We start from the raw sequence: 9789 nt of genomic DNA on the forward strand, positions 1-9789 counted from the left end.
TGCTGGACCGTGATGGGTTGAATGAGATTTACCATGTAATCGAGTTAGTTTTGTTAGGGTTTGATCCCTAGTATCCACTATGTTCTAAGATTGATGTTGCTATGACTTTGCTATGCTTAATGCTTGTCAGTAGGGCCCGAGTGCCATGATTTCAGATCTGAACCTATTATGTTTTCATGAATATATTTGTGTTCTTGATCCGATGTTGCAAGTTATAGTCACCTACTACGTGTTATGATCCGGCAACCCCGGAGTGACAATAGTCGGGACCACTCCCGGTGATGACCGTAGTTTGAGGAGTTCATGTATTCACTAAGTGCTAATGCTTTGGTCCAGTACTCTATTAAAGGAGGCCCTAATATCCCTTACTTTCCATTAGGACCCCGCTGCCATGGGAGGGTAGGACAAAAGATGGCATGCAAGTTCTTTCCCATAAGCACGTATGACTATATTTGGAATACATGCCTACATTACATTGATGATCTGGAGCTAGTTCCGTGTCACCCTATGTTATAACTGTTGCATGATGAATGCCATTCGACATAATCATCCATCATGGATCCATTGCCTATGAGCTTTTCACATATTCATCTTTGCTCTGTTATTTTTCGTTGCCACTGTTCCAATTGTTGCAATACTACTACTGTTACTTTTGCCACCATTACCGCTACTTCCATACTACTTTGCTACTGATATTAAGTCTTTCAAGTGTGGTTGAATTGACAACTCAGCTGCAAATACTTGAGAATATTCTTTGGCTCCCCTTGTGTCGAATCAATAAATTAGGGTTGAATACTCTACCCTCGAAAACTGTTGTGATCCCCTATACTTGTGGGTTATCAAGAATATCCCACTCAAGACATACATGAAGTGTTCTCAAATCCATAATAGTATTCAATCCGATAATAGTGAAAACTCAAAGGTAAAACTCAATTCATCACAAGAAGATAGAGGGGGAGAAACACCATATGATTCAACTATATAGTAATAAAGCTCGCGGTACATCGAGATCATGCCAAATCAAGAACACGAGAGAGAGAGAGAGATCAAACACATAGCTACTGGTACATACCCTCAGCACCGAGGGTGAACTACTCCCTCCTCGTCATGGAGAGCGTCGGGATGATGAAGATGGTCACCGATGATGGTTTCCCCCTCCGGCAGGGTGCCAGAACGGGCTCCCGATTGGTTTTTCGTGGCTACAGAGGCTTGCGGCGGCGGAACTCCCGATCTAGGTTTCTTCCTGGTGGTTTCTAGATTTATAGGAATTTTTGGCGTCGGTTTCAAGTCAGGGGGGTCCACGAGTCAGCAACAAGGAAGGGGTGCACGCCCTAGGGGGTGGGCACGTCCTCCACCCTTATCGTTGACTCGGAAATCTTCTGGCCCAACTCTTGTGCTTTGGGGGCTTCTTCTGGTCCATAAAAGTCACCGTAAATTTTTAGCTCGTTTGGACTCAGTTTCATATTCCTTTTCTGCAAAACTCAAAAACAAGGAAAAAAACAGAAACTGGCACTGGGCTCTAGGTTAATAGGTTAGTCCCAAAAATAATATAAATGCATATAAAACATCCAATATGGATAATATAATAGCATGTAACAATCAAAAATTATAGATACGTTGGAGACGTATCAAGCATCCCCAAGCTTAATTCTTGCTCGTCCTCGAGTAGGTAAATGATAAAAATAGAATTTTTGATGTGGAATGCTACCTAACATATGTATCAATGTAATCTTCTCTATTGTGGCAAGAATATTCAGATCCATAATATTCAAAACAAAAGTTTAATATTGACATAAAAACAATAATACTTCAAGCATACTAATAAAGCAATCATGTCTTGTCAAAATAACATGGCCAAAGAAATTTATCCCTACAAAATCATATAGTCTGGCTATGCTCCATCTTCATCACAAAAAATACCCAAATCATGCACAACCCCGATGACAAGCCAAGCAATTGTTCATACTTTTGATGTTCTCAAACCTTTTCAACTTTCACGCAATACATGAGCGTGAGCCATGGACATAGCACTATAGGTGGAATAGAATATGGTGGTTGTGGAGAAGACAAAAAGAAGGAGATAGTCTCACATCAACTAGGCGTATCAACGGGCTATGGAGATGCCCATCAATAGATATCAATGTGAGTGAGTAGGTATTGCCATGCAACGGATGCACTAGAGCTATAAGTTTATGAAAGCTCAAAAAGAAACTAAGTGGGTGTGCATCCAACTTGCTTGATCATGAAGACCTAGGGCATTTTGAGGAAGCCCATCGTTGGAATATACAAGACAAGTTCTATAATGAAAAATTCCCACTAGTATATGAAAGTGACAACATAGGGGACTCTCTATAATGAAGATCGTGGTGCTACTTTGAAGCACAAGTGTGGAAAAAGGATAGTAACATTGCCCCTTCTCTCTTTTCTCTCTCTTTTGTTTTTTCTTCTCCTCTCTTATTTTTGGAGACTCTTTTCTCTTTTTTTTGGAGACTCTTTTGGCCTCTCTTTTTTCTCACATGGGACAATGTTCTAATAATGATGATCATCACACTTTTATTTACTTACAACTTGATACTTAGAACAAAATATGACTCTATATGAATGCCTCCGGCGGTGTACCAGGATGTGCAATAACTCAAGAGTGACATGTATGAAAAATGATGAATGGTGGCTTTGCCACAAATATGTCAACTACATGATCATGCAAAGTAATATGACAATGATGGAGTGTGTCATAAAAACCGGAATGGTGGAAAGTTGCATGGCAATATATCTCGGGATGGCTATGGAAATGCCATAATAGGTAGGTATGGTGGCTTTTTTGAGGAAGGTATATGGTGGGTTTAAGGTACCGGCGAAAGTTGTGCGGTACGAGAGAGGCTAGCAATGGTGGAAGGGTGAGAGTGCGTATAATCCATGGACTCAACATTAGTCATAAAGAATTCACATACTATTGCAAAAATCTATTAGTCATTGAAACAAGTATTGCACGCATGCTCCTAGGGGGATAGATTGGTAGGAAAATACCATCGCTCATCCCCGACCACCACTCATAAGGAAGACAATCAATAAATAAATCATGCTCCAACTTTGTTACATAACGGTTCACCATATGTGGATGCTACGGGAATCACAAACCTTAACACAAGTATTTTTCCAATTCACAATTACTCACTAGCATGAATCTAATATCACCATCTTCATATCTCAAAACAATCATAATGAATCAAACTTCTCATAGTATTCAATGCACTTTATATGAAAGTTTTTATTATATCCCTCTTGGATGCCCATCATATTACGACTAAATTTATAACCAAAGCAAATTACCATGCTGGTAAAAGACTCTAAAATAATATAAGCGAAGCATGAGAGTTCATCAATTTCTTCAAAATAAAACCACTGTCGTGCTCTAAAAAGATATAAGTGAAGCACTAGAGAAAATGACAAACTACTCCAAAAGATATAAGTGAAGATCAATGAGTAGTCGAAATGTAACTATGTGAAGACTCTCTAACATTTAAGGATTTTAGATCTTGGTATATTATTCAAACAACAAGTAAAATAAAATGATAGTGCAAGGATAGCACATATCATGTGAAGAAGCAAAAACTTAGGCTCAACCAAGGCTAACCGATGATTGTTGATGAAGAAAGGTGGGATGCCAACCGGGGCATCCCCAAGATTAGTTGCTTGAGACTTCTTGAAAAATTAATTAGGGATGCCCAAGCTTGAGCTCTTGTGTCTCCTTAATTCCTATTATATCATAGTTTCCCGGAATCTTAAAAACATCATGCACACAAAACTCAACAAGAACTCGTGAGCTAAGTTAGTATAAATCAACACAAAACCTTATCATTCTCTACTGTAGAAAATCACTAAAATTATAATTTAACATTGCGTACTAAATGCCTCTGCATATTTAATACTCCCATCCTCAAATAGAATCATTAAACAAGCAAACATATGCAAACAATGCAAACATAACAACAATATGTCTAAATCGAACAGTGTGTAAAGAGTGCAAGAGGAATCATACTTCCCTAACTCCAAAAATTCTGAAAACTTACCACACTGTATAAAATTTGTTGTTACTCACTGTGTAAAAATTTCAAGATTTTATCATGTTCTTACTATTCACAAATATTCAGACAATGATAGAAAACTTTCTGTTTTCAAAACAACAACATATAGACTTGCAAAATAAGCATGGTAAAGGCTACACTTGACCTTTTTATTGAACTAGAAGATGCAAAACATTATTCTATACAACAGCAAGCAGATCCTAATAAAATAAAATGACGCTACAAGCAAAACACATATCATGTGGTGAATAAAAATATAGCTCCAAGTAAGGTTACCGATGAACGAAGACGAAAGAGGGGATGCCATCCGGGGCATCCCCAAGCTTAGGCTCTTGGTTGTCCTTGAATATTACCTTGGGGTGACTTGGGAATCCCCAATCTTATGCTCTTGCCGCTCCTTATTCCGTAGTCCATCGAATCTTTACCCAAAACTTGAAAACTTCACAACACAAAACTTAACAGAAAACTCGTAAGCTCCGTTAGAATAATAAAGCAAATCACCACTTAGGTACTGTTGTTAACTCATTCTAAATTAATATTGGTGTTATATCTACTGTATTCCAACTTCTACATGGTTCATACCCTCTGATACTACTCATGGATGCATCAAAATAAGCAAACAACACATGAAAAACAGAATTTGTCAAAAACAGAACAGTCTGTAGTAATATGAAAACTTTACATACTTCTGTAACACAAAAAATGAGGAAAATCTAGGAAATTTGTATATAAATCTTGTGCAAAAATAATCAAGATTTTATCACGCTTCTGTAAAAAATGAAAATTATTTTACTGGCGCAAAAGATTCTGTTTTCAGCAAGATCAAATCAACTATCACCATAGACCATCCCAAAGGTCTTACTTGGCACTTTATTGAAACAAAAGCTATAAACATGATTAATACAATAGCCTAATCATGTGAACACACAAAAACAGTACGAGTAAATGCTAGATTGTCTCCCAACAAGCGCTTTCCTTTAATGCCTTTCTAGCAAGGCATAATGATTTCAATGATGCTCACATAAAAGATAAGAATTGAAACATAAAGAGAGCATCATGAGGCATATGACAAGAACATTTAAGTCTAACATACTTCCTATGCATAGGGATTTTGTGAGCAAACAATTTATGGGAGCAAGAATCAACTAGCATAGGAAGGTAAAATGGTAAATTGTATAGGTGCACTAGTTCGGCGAAGAGATGGTGATGCAAGTGCAATATGGATGGTAGATATAGGTTTTTGTAATCTGGAAATATAAAAACAGCAACATAGCAAGTGGAAAAAGTGAGCAAAAATGGTATTGCAATGCTTGGAAACAAGGCCTAGGGTTCATACTTTCACTAGTGCAAGTTCTCTCAACAATGATAACATAATTAGATCATATGGAAATCCCTCAACATGCGACAAAAGTCACTCCAAAGTTCCTATCGCTGAGAACATAAGATGAAATTGCTTGTAGGGTACGAAACCACCTCAAAGTTATTCTTTCCGATCAATCCATTGAGCTATTCCTATAAGTGTCACAAACAGCCCTAGAGTTCGTAGTAAAATAACACCATGTGACACACATCAATCAACCCTAATGTCACCTAGATACTCCAATGTCACCACAAGTATCTGTGGGTCAATTATACGATATGCATCAAACAACTTCAGATTCATAATATTCAATCCAACATAAAGAACCTCAAAGAGTGCCCCAAGATTCCTACTGGAGAAACAAGGACGAAAACATGCATCAACCCCTATGCATAGATTACCCCAATGTCACCTCGGGAATCCGTGAGTTGAGTGCCAAAACATACATCAAGTGAATCAATAGAACACCCCATTGTCACCACGGGTATCCCACGCAAGACATACATCAAGTGTTCTCAAATCCATAATAGTATTCAATCCGATAATAGTGAAACCTCAAAGGTAAAACTCAATTCATCACAAGAAGATAGAGGGGGAGAAACAACATATGATTCAACTATAGTAACAAAGCTCGCGGTACATCAAGATCGTGCCAAATCAAGAACATGAGAGAGAGAGAGAGATCAAACACATAGCTACTGGTACATACCCTCAGCCCCGAGGGTGAACTACCCCCTCCTCATCAGGGAGAGCGCCGGGATGATGAAGATGGCCACCGGTGATGGTTTCCCCCTCCGGCAGGGTGCCGGAACGGGCCCCCGATTGGTTTTTCATGGCTATAGAGGCTTGCGACGGCGGAACTCCTGATCTAGATTTCTTTCCGGGGGTTTCTGGATTTATAGGAATTTGTTGCGTCGGTTTCAAGTCAGGGGGGTCCACGAGTCAGCGACAAGGCAGGGGGCACGCCCTAGGGGGTGGGTGCGCCCTCCACCCTTGTTGTTGACTCGGGACTCTTCTGGCCCAACTCTTGTGCTTCGGGGGCTTCTTCTGGTCCATAAAAAATCACCGTAAATTTTTAGCTCGTTTGGACTCCGTTTGATATTCTTTTTCTACAAAACTCAAAAACAAGGAAAAAACAGAAAGTGGCACTGGGCACTAGGTTAACAGGTTAGTCCCAAAAATAATATAGAATAGCATATAAATGCATATAAAACATCCAAGATGGATAATATAATAGCATGGAACAATAAAAAATTATAGATACGTTGGAGATGTATCATCTACTATCTTGGACGTGATGCCTATATACATGATCATTGCCTTGGATATCATCATAATTATTTGCTCTTCTATCAATTGCCCAACAGTTATTTGTTTACACACCATATGCAATTTTCTCGAGAGAAGCCACTAGTGAAATCTACGGTCCCCGGGTCTATCTTTTATCATATTTTTCAGATCTGTTATTCCAAAAACCCAAAAATACCTTGTTGCACTTTTTTACTTATTTTATTTCGTGTTTTTGCAAGATATATTTATCCAATCTACCACAATTTTATCTACCTTTCTACCATAAAGGGATTAACAACCCCTCTTGCGCGTTGGGTTGCAAGTATTTATTCTTTGTGTGCAGGTGCCGTTTACATAATGTTGCTTGGTTCTCCTACTGGATTGATGACCTTGGTTTCATAACTGAGGGAAATACTTACCATAGTTTTGCTGCATCATCCCTTCCTCTTTGGGGAAATACCGACGCAAATTCAAGCCACGTTAGTAGGTCACGTTTTGGGTCATGCATGTGCATCCATGATGATTTTATGATAGAATCAAGATAGTCATACTTGTGCTGCCGTAGAAGTGTTCCATGATAATACTTAAATTATCATCACGGAAGTGTCCACTTCCATGACGATAAATGGCGCGTCATGGAAGTGTTCTCGTCAAGGGTATCCGACACGTGGCATCCACTGTAACGGGTCGCCGTTATGCTATCGGGCCCGGTTTTGGATCCGATAACCCATTAGCGCAATGACCAATGGCGGTTTTCCACGTGTAAAATTCTCATTGGCCGAAGGAACCACGTGTCAGCTCTGCGTTGGTAAAGATGTCATCTAGCGAATGGACAGGACATGCCCATGATACGTTGACACGTGGCTCAAAAAAATCCTTAAGAATTAGCAAATGTGTTGTAAATTATTAGAAATAATGGCAGATGGGTTGTATGCTATTTTCCATAGATTTGCGGCTGACTTGTGGGCCTACAAAGTTGACGCATATGATTTCCTAAAAAAGGTAGGTTGACGTGTACGCAAGGTTGTGTCAACTTAGTCAACACACGAGAGCAATGACTATTGGATGTCCATCCAATGACCATTGTGCTTCTTCAATCTCTGATCTTCCTGCTCCAGCCGACCAAACCAGCACCGACGGGACTGCCTACTCCCTCCCCGCGTGGTTGGTTGTGCTTCTGCGCAGGCCTCACCGTCCCACCCTACTCCAACTAATGGCCAGGTCATCCCTCTACCCGCCCGCACCTCCTATTATTTTTCGACGATGACAACCTCACCCCGCAGCCAAACCAGTCAGCCCTTGTACTCCCCTCATCATGGGCATCCACTATTGTGGCTTCGGCGGCTCCTAGTCATTCCCTTCCTGGGCCTCACTGTCAGCCACCGCGTTGATGCTCTCAGAGCGGCGTGGTAAACATGGTCAAAAAACGACGGCCATCAAAAGAGGGATGTAAGTGGAGAGGCTGACAGTAGGGACCCATATGGTCCATGGCCGCACGCAAGCAAGTGCCTCCTTATTATGCGAACAAGAATGATTGCTCCTCTTGACAGCTAGGACCACCAGCTACATCTTGCACGCAAGGAAGTGCCTCCTTATTATGTGGGAAAAAAGCTTCATCCACCTGACAGTTGAGACCCACCAACTACATCTTCGCATGCAAGGAAGTGACTCCTTATTACGCGCAAGAAAAATGATTCCTCCCGCTGCTAGCTCGGACCCACCAGATTTGGTGGCTGACTTGTGGGCCTACTAAGTTGATGCATACGTAGGGATTTGTCAACTTAGCCAACAGACGGTTCTAGCAGCGTTGACCGTTGGATGTTAATCCAACGACCATCCTGCTTCTTCAACCTCTGATCTTCTTGCTCCAGCCGCCCAAACCAATGCCGGTCGTACCGCCTGCTCCCACCTCCCATGGTCGGCCGTGTGCCACACAGGCCTCACCACCCACCCTACTCCCACCGCTGGCCAGGCCTTCCCTTTACTCACCCACACCCTTGTTATTTTCTGGTGATAGCAGCCTCACACCGCAGTCGAACCAGTCTGCCCTCATACTCCCCTCCGTGTGGAAGACCACTACCGAGTCTTCCCTAGCTCTAGGTTATTCCCTTCCTAGGCCTCACCATCATCCGCCGCGTTGGTGCTCTCGGTGTGGCGTGGTTAGCGAGATCAATGAGCAACAGCCATCGGAAGAGGATTGTACGTGGTGAGCCTGATAGCTGGACCCACCAGCTACATCTTCGCAAGCAAATAGGTTCCTCCATACTACGTGAAAAAAATGATTCCTTCCCCTGACAGTTGGGACCTGTTGGGGAACGTAGTAATTTCAAAAAAAATCCTACGCACATGCAAGATCATGGTGATGCATAGCAACGAGAGGGGAGAGTGTTGTCCACGTACCCTCGTAGACCGAAAGCGGAAGCGTTATAACAACGCGGTTGATGTAGTCGTACGTCTTCACGATCCGACCGATCAAGTACCGAACGCACGGCACCTCCGAGTTCTGCACACGTTCAACTCGATGACGTCCCTCGAACTCCGATCCAGCCGAGTGTTGAGGGAGAGTTTCGTCAGCACGACGGCGTGGTGACGATGATGATGTTCTACCGACGCAGGGCTTCGCCTAAGCACCGCTACGATATGATCGAGGTGGATTATGGTGGAGGGGGGCACCGCACACGGCTAAGAGATCAAGAGATCAATTGTTGTGTCTTTGGGGTGCCCCCTGCCCCCGTATACAAAGGAGTGGAGGAGCGGGAGGGCCGGCCCTCCCTATGGCGCGCCCTAGGGGAGTCCTACTCCCACCGGGAGTAGGATTCCCCCTTTCCTAGTAGAACTAGGAGCCCTTCCAAGTAGTAGGAGTAGAGGGAAGGAAAGGGAAGGGAAAAGGAGAAGGAAGGAAGGGGGCGCCCCCCCTCCCTAGTCCAATTCGGACCAGCCCATGGGGAGGGGTGCGGCCACCCTTTGAGGCCTTTCTCTCCTTTCCCGTATGGCCCATTAAGGCCCAATACGAATTCCCGTAACTCCCCGGTACTCCCGAAAATACCCGAATCA

The sequence above is a fragment of the Triticum urartu genome, chromosome 2 (genome assembly GCF_003073215.2).
Source record: "Triticum urartu cultivar G1812 chromosome 2, Tu2.1, whole genome shotgun sequence".
NCBI classification, from domain to species: domain Eukaryota; kingdom Viridiplantae; phylum Streptophyta; class Magnoliopsida; order Poales; family Poaceae; genus Triticum; species Triticum urartu.